Consider the following 13,106-nt stretch of genomic DNA (forward strand, 5'->3'; position numbering starts at 1 on the left):
CCTCAGAGGTCTTCTGGGAAAACAGATGAAAAAGACCTAGGATCTGACCCTCTGGCTGTTGGATTCTTCTTTACGGCAGTTTTCGGATTAGGCGAGGAGTTCATCCTGGGATACAATAGGTGCCCCACCTGTATCTTAAAAAGCATGTCAATTTTCAGAGTTGACAGATATTTTGGTGTGACTCTGGGTGATACCCCTCAAAATGTCCTCCACCATAACTCTGAAGAGGTGTCCAGTTTTACCAAGAGAGATAACTGAAAAAAGCCAACTTCAGGAATGGTGGCCTTTGGAGAACCGGATGGAAGAGCTGCTGCGCCGGTGGAGACAGGAGTTTGCCTTCTGTGAGTGGCATGATTGGATTCATAGCTATGGAAACAACAGCCCAGAAATGGGATCTCGGCCAGTCTCCAGGCAAGAAGTGCCAATGCCTTCAGTGGGAGCCCTCAGGTAGTATACCTGCAGAATAAAAGGAAACATTTAAATTTAATGATCTTAAATTTTTTTGTGTGCCATAGCCTATGTAAGAGGGCCAAAAAATCCTTTGCTCCCTCCCATCCCCCGATTCAACTTTCCATTTATAAAGTTTGACATTTTTCCCTATATTTAATCAGAACTAACATGGCTTTCAGTGTAGGACATGCCGTTATTTTAGGTATCACTAAGATAGAAAAATATATCAAGTAAACTAAGGTTATGTTATCACTTCACTTTATTTTATATGCAGTGAAGAGGTCTTTAAAAGGCCTCTCCTCTGCGTGCTAGGTGAGATTCCTGATTCTGTCTTACCCAATTTAAAACAAAGAAGAGTCTAAAATGGTTGCACTACCTCAACTGGCAGATATCAGAGCCAAGCAACAGTGCAAAGAAATCTACCTGGTCCTGCAGCGTGTTTGCTGGGCATAAAACTCCCACATTTACAGGCTTGGGGCTCTCAGATTGGTTTGGAAAGGGAAGGACGGCAAAAAGGAAGAGCTCTAATCTCACAGGGGGAAGGATTGGGGAAGTGGTGACAGAGCAATTTGAAGTTGCCAGAAAAGACCAAACATTTATAAGACGTACCCTGATTTCAGAGTTATTAAAGTGTGAAAAAGAAAAAGTGGATCTTAGAACAGAGGAAATAAGATGTGTATGTGTAGTGCAATGGGGGGAGCTTTATAACGTCATCAGGTATTGCATGTTGAAGAGAACTAGGCCACGCTGAAAAATGAAAATTGATGGAACTGTGCTTCATTCTTCTCTGTGAATGAGAAGGGGAGAAAAAGAGAACAGAGAGGCAGGCTGACTGTCTTCTTTGAGGACAAGCTTCTGAGTTGATTTTCAGCTCATTTGGAGAACTTAATAGTGGTCAAGGATCTGATGTACACAATCATTTGGTGATTCTAAGACCATCATGATGCCTAAAAGTCATCTGGGGCTAGTGAGAAAAGAAACTTAGGATCTAAGTGGTGTGGCAGATGAAGGATATAAGTTAAAAATTATTATCATTTTTATTTTTGTTGGAATTCATGTACTTCATTGGCTTGTCTCAGGTTTTTTTGGCCTGTGGAATCACGGATGACATGATAGAGAGGAATGATAATGTATCTTCTGGTAATTTCCAGCCCCCTACCTTTGAGTAAAACTTTTGTGTGCATAAGAATTAGTGGAGAGCTGGTTAAAAAATGCTGAGACCATAAGTTTGGTGTGCTCCACTTTGGCAGCCTGGGCTTGTGGGTTCAGACCCTGGGCACGGACCTATACAACTCATCAGCCCCCACATATAAAGTAGAGGAAGACTGGCACAGATGATAGTTCAGGGCTCATCTTCCTTAGCGAAAAAGAAACAAACAAACAAAAAACTCAGTCCAATCCCAGAGATTTGGGAGTTCAGTAAGGGGATATGGGCCTGGAATTTGTATTTTTAAAAAGCATTCCAGCTATTTTTAATAAAGATGGTGCAGGTGTTACATTTGAGAAACATGCTTTCATGGCTACTAGTAAATTGTTTTATTTAGATGGTCCTCTCTCCATCCCTAGTATTCCTCAGTTAAAAGTTTCCTTTTTTCTCTAAGAATCCTCAGAATCAGAAAGACTTTTTCCCCCACAGGAATTCTCCTCAGTGACAGATCAAGAACACTATCTTTGGCCCACTTTAAACCAGATGGGCATTTCAAAAAATATACATTAACACATTTTCTTTGCATAGAAATATACTTCCTCCTAAAATTGTTTAGATTCCACATGATGGAGGCAAGCTAAGTGCCTAGAAATACTTTTCATTACTCCTGGCATCCAGTCACTGCTGGGCTGATCAATTGCAACAAACATTTCAACCTGCAATGTGCCTTTGTCTTGAAGGCTACCGAGACACCATTCAGTCTTTTCTGAAAAATAACAGAAGATCCATTCATGCGTTAAATTATTTGCTTGGTATTGCATTCTGAGAGAAGAAGAAAACATATGATGACATTGTTAATTGGATGACATAAGCATGTGTGATAATGCTCAAGCACAATGTGCATAGTAACTAAGGTGGATGGTTGTGTGCTGTGGGTGGAATTATGTCAGCTGGCTTTTAGCCCATTGGCAAAAGGTTTGGACCATTTGTGTTGGATAATTTGATGCTGGATTGAAGAGAATTTGTTTTCTTTCAAGAAGGAAATGATGCGTGCAATATTCCATATGTAATTCTTTGAATAAGAAATAATTGAACTACACATTAACCAACTATTTGCATTTAATTAGCAACGGTTTCTGCTACTGTAATGTTTCTTTTAAGTAAATGTTTGGAAGTATGTTTGTCTTATTTATTAACTTTTTAAAGATGTTGCCATACCTCAATGCTTCTGAAAGGTTATGTAAATATTCTGCTCAGCATCATAGGCTTGCATTTCCTCATCTGAGGGCTTGCGCTAGGTGCTGTGTAGTGCTCTCACTGGCACTGACACACCATTGTAGTTATGTGAGTGGTATTATGTAGCATTGCAATCAGTTACAATTTAGTTTGTATTTCTTTTAGGAAAGATGCATGGGAAGATGTTGTAAAGCAGGCTCTCTTAAAGCTAGGTTCTTGGACTACTTGCTTTGGACTCATCTAGGACGCTGGCTGAAAATGTAGATTTCATTGGTGCTATAGACTGAATTATGCTGCCCTCCCCCGCAAGCCACCCAATTCATGTATTGAAGCTCTAACCTTCAGTGTGACTGTATTTGGAGGTAGGGATTTTTGGAGGTAATTAATGCTAAGTGAGGTCGTATGGGTGGGGTCCTAAAATATTAGGATCAATGGCCTTATATGAGGAAGAAGAGAGAGCTCTCTCTTTCCACATGCACCGAGGAAAGGTCATGTGAGGACGCAGCAAGAATGGGGCCAGCTGGAAGCCAGAAAGAGAACTCTCACCAGGAACCAAATCACCAAATCAGTCGGCACCTTGATCTTGGACTTCCCAGCCTCCAGAACTGTAAGAAAATAAATTTCTATTGTTTAAGCCATCCAGTCGATGGTATTTTGTTATTGCAGCCAGAACTGACTAAGACACTTGGTTCTACCCCAGTTTTCCTAGATCCAAAATACCAGAAATGAGATGACTCAGGAATCTGTAATATAAAGAAGCCCCTATCCCTGACACATAGGCAGCCAATTTACCGTGAGCATGTAGGAGAAGATAGGTGGTGTCACAGCAGCGGGATGGCAGGGGTTGGGGAGTGAGGAATGGTGGGAGTATTTGGTCTTAAGATTTAAGCGTCTGAGTGTCCAAGGCCGCCAGCAGGGCCGGGGACTTGATGGTAGACTATAGTCTCTGCTCCGATGGCCAATCAAACCTATTGATGGTGTATGGAAAATCTTGAAGGCTTCTACAAGAAGTCAGCCACACCCTGAGCCAATCTTGTCTACCAGGGCATGTGAGCCCAGATGTGCAGCCTCAGAATCTGGTGGATATCAGGACTTTGAACTTTATTTCTCCCATGCAGGGTTGTATATAATGTGAGAGCCATCTAGGGTAAAATTGTTAAGGATGAGAGACTGAATTTGATACTACAGGTGTCTCTGAGGGTAATTTGTCCCTGTCCAGGCTCTTGGTATCTTTATACTGCCCCTGACACAATCCTCTCAGACAGTGTTTCTTGTTCGAGATCTTGTTTCCTTTTCTATTCTGTCCTCTCCACTCCCGCAGAACTTGGGCATGTACCTGTGTGCCCACACTCACTCTCAACATCCTCACAGTGAACTTGTCGTGGCCAATGGATAAACTAATCATTGCAAATATATTAATGGATTCACAGATGATGACTTTTCAGGTAACTTATTTACATTATAACAGAGAGCCTTCAGGAGGCAAAGCCTCAGAACGCCAAGGAGTCATTCTACTGACAAGATTTTCAGGCCATTTTCCTCTCAGATTATCACGTAGGCAGCAGTCTCATTGACTTAAGTTCAGGAACTACCTAACTCAAAGGTGTAAATAAAACAGAGCCAAATCAGTTCTATTCAAGGTCATAAAAAGTGATGAAAGAGACCTGCTGTCGCCTGGCCCAACACGCACATGTGCCTGGATGCTATCCCTTCCTGTTCCTGTTTGTTCAAGGACCATATTTTATCAAAATTCTCATTCTCTCTCTCTCCCTGTCTCTTTGTCCCCTTAGCCCCTTTTCTGTGTGCATTTCCTTTTAAACTTGTTCAAATCTCTCCTCTTAAGAACCAACACCAGTCCTGCATCCCCTTCTCCCTCTGTGCTCTTGAGCCAAATGTCTAGAAAAATGAATGTATAGAATCGCTGTCCCTATGTTTTATCTCCTACTCATTCTTTAATCTGGCTTCTGCTTACAACTCTCACCCTTCATACATCTCCAACTAAGGTCATCTAGGACTTCCTTTTTACTGAATTTAATCAACACTTCCTAATCTTTAGACCTTGAGAGACATTGCACACTGCTAACTATTCCCACATTATCTAAAACAACACCACCATAGCAATTGTATGTCTGCCACATCCAAAAGAGAAAAATTCTAGATTACACTCTAACAGCTATATGAATATGCCCTTGATCTCTAATCCCTTCTTCCCCTGGGCTCAAATCTGAGGATCAGAAACTGCTGGTAGGGGTGGTAGAGAAATGAAGCTAAGAGAGAAGGAAGAATCTTAGCATTCTCTCAGGGCCTTTGAAGATTTCCAAGTCTAAAGTAAGCTCCAACCAGGAGAGAGCAGCGGTGATCTTAAGGCGGGGTTTCTCAATCTCAGCACTATTGAGATTTGGGGACAGATAATTCTTCGTTGTGGGTTGCTCTCTTGTGCATTGCACAGTCCTTAACATCAGCCCTGACCTCTACTCACTAGATGCCAGTAGCATTTCCTCTTCTCAATTGTGACAGCTAGAAATGTCTTCAGACACTGCCAATATTCCCTGAGGGCAGAATACCCCTCCTCTTCCACACTTCTCCCCACGCTGAGAACCACTGTTAAGGGAAATGCAGTTTGGAGTCTTAATTACTACACTGAAGAGGACATTCAAATTACTGAAATGAACTGTTCTGGTAACTAAAAGAGATAGAAGTTACAGAACCTGCCAAAACTTCATATGGTGGTAGAGAAACAAAGTTCAAAAAGATCCATACAAAAAAATAAATCTTTTTAGAATTGTACCCTCCTCTCGTCATCTTTTGGATAAAATTAAACCTATTTCCTTATCTCAAAGGGCAAATGTATGAGTTATAGTTTTCCCTAGACAGTTTCGTTGAATCTCCTTTCATTCTCAAAAGTGTCCCATTTTGGATGACAAACTACACATTCACCTACTACCTGTTTTCTCAGCTACACTATGAGCCTCCGGAAGGAAGCTAATTCTTTCTTGTGCACTGATGTATCCCTATGATACTGGCGTTGTGATGGTTAATTTTGTGTCAGCTTGACTGGGCCGAGGGGGGCCCAGATTAAACATTATTTCTGGTGTGTCTGTGAGGATGTTTCTGAATGAGATTAGCATTTGAATCTGTGAACTCACAGTAGATTCGCAGGCTATTTTCCCAGTGTGGGTGGGCATCATCCACTCCATTGAGGGCCTAAATAGAACAAAAAGGCAGAAGAAGGAGGAGTTTGCCCCTTTTTGCTTCCTACCTGCTGAGCTGGGATGTTGGTCTTCTCCTGCCCTTGGACTGGAATTCATACCATCTGCTTTCCTGGTTCTTAGGCCTTCAGACTCAAGCTAGAATTATGTCACCTACGTTCCTTGGTCTCCAGCTTGTAGATGGCAGAACATGGGACTTCTCATCCTCCATACTTGTATGGGCCAATTGTGCCCAATAAATCTCTTCCTATGTGTATATCCTATTGCTTCTGTTTCTCTGGAGAACCCTGCCTAATATAGTCGTGTAGTGGTCAATCAATAAGTATTTTTTGAACCTACAGTAAAAACAAAACTCATTTAATTATGTTACATAATCCATGAGCAAGATTGGCCTGACCCCTATGAAAATGAGGCAAGCATATGTACAGAGAGTTTCCCTCTGCAAGCCAAGGTGCAGTTCAGAAGTCCTTTCTAGGAGATGGAGTTTTCTGGCTACGTTGCAGCCAGAGCACCTTGCCCAGATTCTAGGAGGGAAGTAGGTTGGGTACACACAGAATTGAATGCATTTCACTGCCTCTGCTCTACAAGCCTAATTATGTTTTGAAAAGATAATCATTATTCATAGTTTATACATTATTGGTAGGTCAGTTCATGTGATTTTTCGCACAGGGGAATAAATGAGTATATAGAATTTAGATAATAAATAATATTTCTTATACAAAAATACAGTGCCAAAGATGTATGCCTTAAAGAATTGTTCTAGGTTAACATCTTTGTTCCCTCATTCTTCTTTATTTGTCCTTCATCACTACTGAGCACGCACTGGCACACCCATACAGACACATACACACTCACAACAACTTTTACACACTTTACCTTAACTTTTCATTTTGAACTTCCCATTTTGGAGTGACTTGCTGAAGAAATTGAGAACTCCTCTTCCTTTTGGAACAAATCAGGAATGATATGTAATTTGGGTGGTAAAATCCTCATAAGAACAAGACAGCATAATTGAGATGCCCTTATCATCTCTTTGTAGAAAAGCTTAGCATCCTGAGATTGTGGCAAATATATATCTGCACTAATACCTTGAAAAATGCCCTAACCCCTCTGGAATTACTGAAATGTTTCCTTCCAAAAATAGTAGCAAGCTTCTGGAAAAATTTATGATTCAAGTAGATTGAGAATGACATAATATTATTTTCCTGCTCTGGGTGGGAACAGGACTGGCTGTGCCAATCTTCCTCTTTTCTTTTTCCCCTCCCCAAAGCCCCAGTACATAGTTATATATTCTAGTTGTAAGTCCTTCTAGTTCTTCTATGTGAGCCACTGCCACAGCATGGCTACTGACCGATGAGTGGTGTGGTTCTGTGCCTGGGAAATGAACCTGGGCTGCTGAAGCAGAGTGTGCTGAAATTTAACCACTAGGCCATCAGGGCTGGCTCTGGGAGCTTTTGCTTGTATTCATTTCTCATGCCCCTGTGAATCAGGTATTATTAGCCTCGTTGTATGTTTGAGTAAACTGTGATTCTGAGAGTTCAGAATTTAAACACAGGTCCTCCTGACTCTGAGCCATTGTATCTTCCAGTGTTTCATTAGGAGTCTTTTGGCCAAATTAGAAAGTAAAGGAACAAATATTCTAACAAATTTATTACACTTAATGTGGGGAAATCCTTGTGAACTTGGACAAATTACATAAACACACTAAGCCTCTATTTTTTTTTTTAATCTGCAAGCAAAGACAGTAAGAGTAACCACCTTATAAGACTGTTAAGAGACTAAAATTATATACTTACAGAGCTTTACAAGACCTCTGCACACGCAAGCGTTCAGTAACTTTATATTAAGAGGAGAGCTGCATTTTGATACATCTGTAAATTATTTTTAACTTATATAGGAAATAATTTGGAGACATTAATAATTCTTTAAAAATTTTGTTGTTTTGTGCCATGATTAGGTATTTAAGAAGAATCTGTTACTTTCGCAGCAATGTGAAGGATGTCATAGAGAACATACAGAAGCATCTTGTCTGCTGTTGAGCCACTTAGGTGCTGGCTACGAAGATAAAACACACACATAAGTTAGAGGACACCAAGTCGTGAGGTTCCACTTGCAAGTGCAATAGGAGTTTGGTGGAGGGAGAAATTATTGTGGGCCCTAAACTAAGATGCAATTGATGTTGTTAGTTGGCTCCTTAAGAAATGTAGAATGTGGAGAGGGAGACAGAGGAGGTGGAAGGGTGTTGATCATGAGCAAAGTTATGGAGATGTGAAGAGCCAGGCCCTTTTGGGAGAAGCAACCAGACAGAGCCAATGATGCTGCCTTGCTGGAATAAAAAAGGGAAGAAAACTGTTTTTGAGTGGCTACTCTGTTAAGCTCTTTATAGTTTTCCTTACAGAGATTTTGAGAAGTAAATTTGTAAACTAGGCCTATTTGGAAATCAATGCCCACTTTCTCCATTCCTTACAGCAATGCTTATAGTAGTGAAGGAAATGGGGAGCCTGAGGCAGAACCTAAACAGTGAACAGTCTCTTAGCGTGGGTTTTCTCGACATAAAGTAGCATATACAAAAATGCAAAGCCCCCAGCCCCCCCGAAATATTTTATATTTACATGTGAAATAACCTAAACTGTGCATCTCCAAGTAGCCTCCTAGCTGACTCCTTGAACTTCCTTTCACCAAATGGGTGGAATCTAATCTTTATTAGACTGATGAGACTCCATTGTTCGTCCCCCCAATATTTACCTATCACTGATGGCTTCTAGTGTCTACTGCAACAGATAGAAGATTACTTTCCTTTAAATAAACTTTCAGAAAGACTTTAATAACTTTTAAGCCTTTGTACTTGCATTTATCTTATCTATGCTTTCAAGTGTTCTTTCATACCATCTTTTAACAGCTTTGTTGAGATATAATTGATATACTATACAGTTTACTCAAAGTCTATGATTCAATCACTTTTAGTATAATTACAGAATTGTGCAACCATTACCAGAATCAATTTTAGAACATTTTCATCATCCCAGAAAGAAACCCTGTATTGTCTAGCCAGCGTCTTCCACTACCTTCATTCCCCAGCCCTCGGCAACCAAGAAACTACTTTCTATCTCTATAGATTCGCCTGCTCTGGACATTTTGTATAAATAGAATCATGTAATAAGTGGCTGGCTTCTTTCGCTTAGCATAATGTTTTTAAGTTCATCCATGTTGTCGCGGTACTTCATTTCTTTAATATTTCATTGTGTGGAAACACCACATTTTACTTACCTTCTGTCAGTTCATGGACATTTGTGTCCTTTCAACTTTTTGACTATTATGAATAATGCTGCTATGCACATTCATGTGCTATTTTTGTGTGAGCATATGTTTTTATTTCTCTTGGGTGTATTTCTAGGGGTGGAATTGCTAGATCATATGGTAATTCTATGTTTAACCCTTTGATGCCCTTTTGAGCCTAGAGCTGGCTTCACGATATACTCATATCCAGGTATACTAGACACAAGCATTTGCCCTCAAATGCTCTTGTTTTACTTGGCTCCATCTTACACCTTCTGCTCTTCTTGTATTCATATTTTCCTTTATGTCTTCATAAACAGCCAGTGCTTAAAAGACCATCAAAATGCATATCTCTAACTCAGGCTGCTTCTCTGGAATCTAAATTTCTTTATCCAAATGTTTAATACCAGGTCTTTTTGAATACCCTACAAGAACATCTAAATCAATCTTTTATTTTCCTCCCTTCCAACATGCTCTTCCTCCTGTATATTCTTTTTGTTTGTTTGTTTGTTTGTTTGGAGGAAGATTAGCCCTCAGCTAACTACTGCCAGTCCTCCTCTTTTTGCTGAGGAAGCCTGGCTCTGAGCTAACATCCGTGCCCATCTTCCTCTAGTTTATACGTGGGACGCCTACCACAGCATGGCTGCCAAGCAGTGCCATGTTCGCACCCGGGATCCGAACAGGCGAACCCCGGGCCGCCGAGAAGCGGAACGTGCGAACTTAACCACTGCGCCACCGGGCCGGCCCCTCCTCTTGTATATTCTAAGTGGGTGAATGACACATCCTAATAAGAAATCCAGTAGCCTACTAGGCTCGTTCTTTCCCTTATACAGTCCATCACCAAACCCTGTTGATTCAGTCTCTTAAACACCATGAATCTGTCTCCTCCTTCTACTGTCACTGTCATTGCTTTGGTCTAAGTACTCAAGTCTTCTCCATGCAGTAGCCTATTAACTTATCACTCTGTAGCTCATCTTCTTCATCCTCCATTTGTTTTTCCTGAGGCTACTGGAAGAGTTGCTCTGAAATACAAATCTCATCATATCACTCTGCTGCCTAAAATCTCTCAATGTTTCTCCATAGTCTGCAGAATAAAATGCAAACTCCTGGGCTTGGTGCACCAAACCTTTCATAACCTGACTCTAAGGAGCTCTCAAGCTTCTTCTTTGATTATTTCCATCCTGTGTGCAGACACACTGAAATCTGTAGAGGTTCCCAGATGAGCGGCGGTTATTTTCACATCACTTTCCCCTACTTAGAGAGTCTTGTCTCTAAGCCCCTTTGTGCACTGGCTAAATTCTACTACAATTCTTTGTGGGTCAAACAAATAAACTTATATTATAAAAACTAGTATCTTTTTGTTCTTTAAGACATCTTGAGCTCTTGGGAAGAATCTTCTGTAATCTCAGTTTGAATTGGTTTGGTTCCTAAAGCATCTTGTACTTTCTTTCATCATAGATATTATTGAGCTGTATTTTAAGTGTCCATTTACTAGTCTAACCTCCTCAGTTCACTGTTCGTTCTTCAAGGTATAAGACCACATCTGTTTATCTTTGCCAACTCAGCACTCTGTACAATAGGAAGTCCTGAATAATATGTTGAATGAATGCTTGAATTCTATAAGCTGCTAATATTCCAAGAACCCTTAGGTCTTATATGTTTCAGATTCCCTGCCTGTGTTTCGTCTGACCAGCTTCTTCCATGCCTAGAGCTAGCAACAGTATTAAGTACTCAATATGCAATACTGGTGGTCCTCTTATTCCAATGGCCTTTTCTTACACCTGCTTTCCTGCCAGCTGCTAGCTTTCTTTTCTTTCTGGTTCTCATGGTTATTCTTGCTGTTTTGCCTCAGATTTGGCAAGGATAGCTGCTTAGACTGATCTCCAAAGGCCTCGAGACTTGAGCTCACTCTGTGACTTGTGAGGGCTCTGTGTGCGCCTAGTCTTCATGCTGCGACAGTATTGTTCTGTGCAGCCCTGCAGGTGATTCTTTTTGCAAACGGATATAATGGGAAATGAAACTTTTGCCTCTGTAATGGTTAGTGCTTAACGGCCAAAGAAAACTCCAAATGCTTTTATAAGCTTTCTACAAGTTTCTTCTGACTCTCCCTTTAAACAGCTGAGTTTACTAGTTAGACTTTTGAAAAGGAAGGGGAGTGGATTGATATAGGAATTCAAACCCTGCATACCTCTTTTCCCCGACATAGTTCTAGAATCACTTCTTTAAACATCTGCTTCTGTTATAAGGAAAGTAGCTTTTCTTTCATTATCTCCCATGGGGCTTCCAATCCTGTCATTAAAATGAATACATTTGCAGTTAAGAAGCAGAATTAACAGGGCTGTCTGTTGAATGTTGAGTGGAAGAGTAAATGCATTTAAGGCAGAAGATTGTACACACATAAAATGTGAAATACTGTATAGAAAATATAGCTGATGTCTAGTTCCAAAAATGTATTACTAGTCTGTTAATCAATCTAACAAAAATATTTCAATGCTTTTTTATTTTTTTGTCATTTGAGTTTTGATTTGTAGCTTTAAAGTTCATTGTATTTAGATATTCATTAGTATGAAGAAGTGTAGAAAATAAACTTAAGAAAACTTTTTAGCTTTTTAATATTTCATACAGTGTTCCGAATGGAAAAAAATAAACAATTACATTGGCGATTGTATAATTTAGTCTTTATCATCAAAAAGCTATTTCCTGTGGTTTTATCTCTGAGAAGTTTATGGTTTAAAGACATTTGTAAAGATTTCAGACAACAAATGGAAATTTGTTTCATAAAGCAAGGAGAGAGAATTGTGGTATTGTCGGGATTGGAAGTACTTACTTACCCCACGGAATTGTTTTCAGTTTTAAACACAGTATTTTGAAGAAAGATGAATAGGTTTTCAAGCCTACCAATTCCCTACACATGGTCAATAAGGTCAAGCGTGGAGGAAATGAAAGCAAAAGATACAAAGTAGTAACTTTCATAACGAGACCTAGTTTATTCCAAGGTATAAGTAAGATTCACAGATGGATACGGAAGATGTTTGCATTAAGTGTAATATGCTGAGCAACTTGTTTGTAATTTGTTTCAGAGGTCACCTTTTGGAACGTCTGAAGTAATTCTCAATTCTGAAAATTTCTACAGTTTCTTTCAGAATTGTTTCCTTCATTACTTGTAAATATGTTTCTTGAGGTTACCCAGATAGTTTTAAGTTTAGAAAAATCAAACAGAATCTGTTTTCTAAAGCCGTAGGGAAAATCAAACATTCCTGTAAGTTCTGTTTGCATACCTCTCCATCCTCTGCTGAAAAAAAAGATAACAAGGAAAAGTTAGGATTCAAAAGCACAGATTTATTGCATGGACTTGTGAGCCACCCTTCATCTGTTATCAAAGTCTGAAAACAACAACAAGCACACCAAAAAGCCAAGGGGGTTGAGGAAGGGCGAGGGGCAGAGAAGCAGCTTCTTCTGTAACTTTTTGTTGGTGATTGTCAAATGAAAGTCTTTAAATACAGCTCAGAGTGTAGAAAGAGTCAACACAGACTTGACTTTTATCACATAACATGTGAATAGAGAACACACTGGGAAAGACGTTTTATGAGAAAGCAGTCTGTTGATGGAAGACATCCTTAAATTTTATGCTCGCCTATATAAAAAGAGATAAACTGAAAGACCAAGTCATTTTCTAAGTTAAGGGCAAAGACATTGAAATGTCACGTTTTCCTTTGTGCTGGAGTTTAGGCAATGGGGCAAGGCTTTCAGAGAGTTGGGTTAGAACTTTTCAAGTATATTGACAATAG

At 39.9% G+C, this 13,106-nt stretch overlaps 1 protein-coding gene across 1 annotated transcript in view; it reads left to right on the plus strand.

The window, feature by feature from the left end:
• The window catches only part of EGFEM1 (EGF like and EMI domain containing 1), a 453,091-nt gene that overhangs the window by 108,693 nt on the left and 331,292 nt on the right, over nucleotides 1-13,106 (plus strand). The window lies entirely within an intron of this gene.

Source organism: Equus caballus, chromosome 19 (genome assembly GCF_041296265.1).
Source record: "Equus caballus isolate H_3958 breed thoroughbred chromosome 19, TB-T2T, whole genome shotgun sequence".
Taxonomy (NCBI): Eukaryota; Metazoa; Chordata; class Mammalia; order Perissodactyla; family Equidae; genus Equus; species Equus caballus.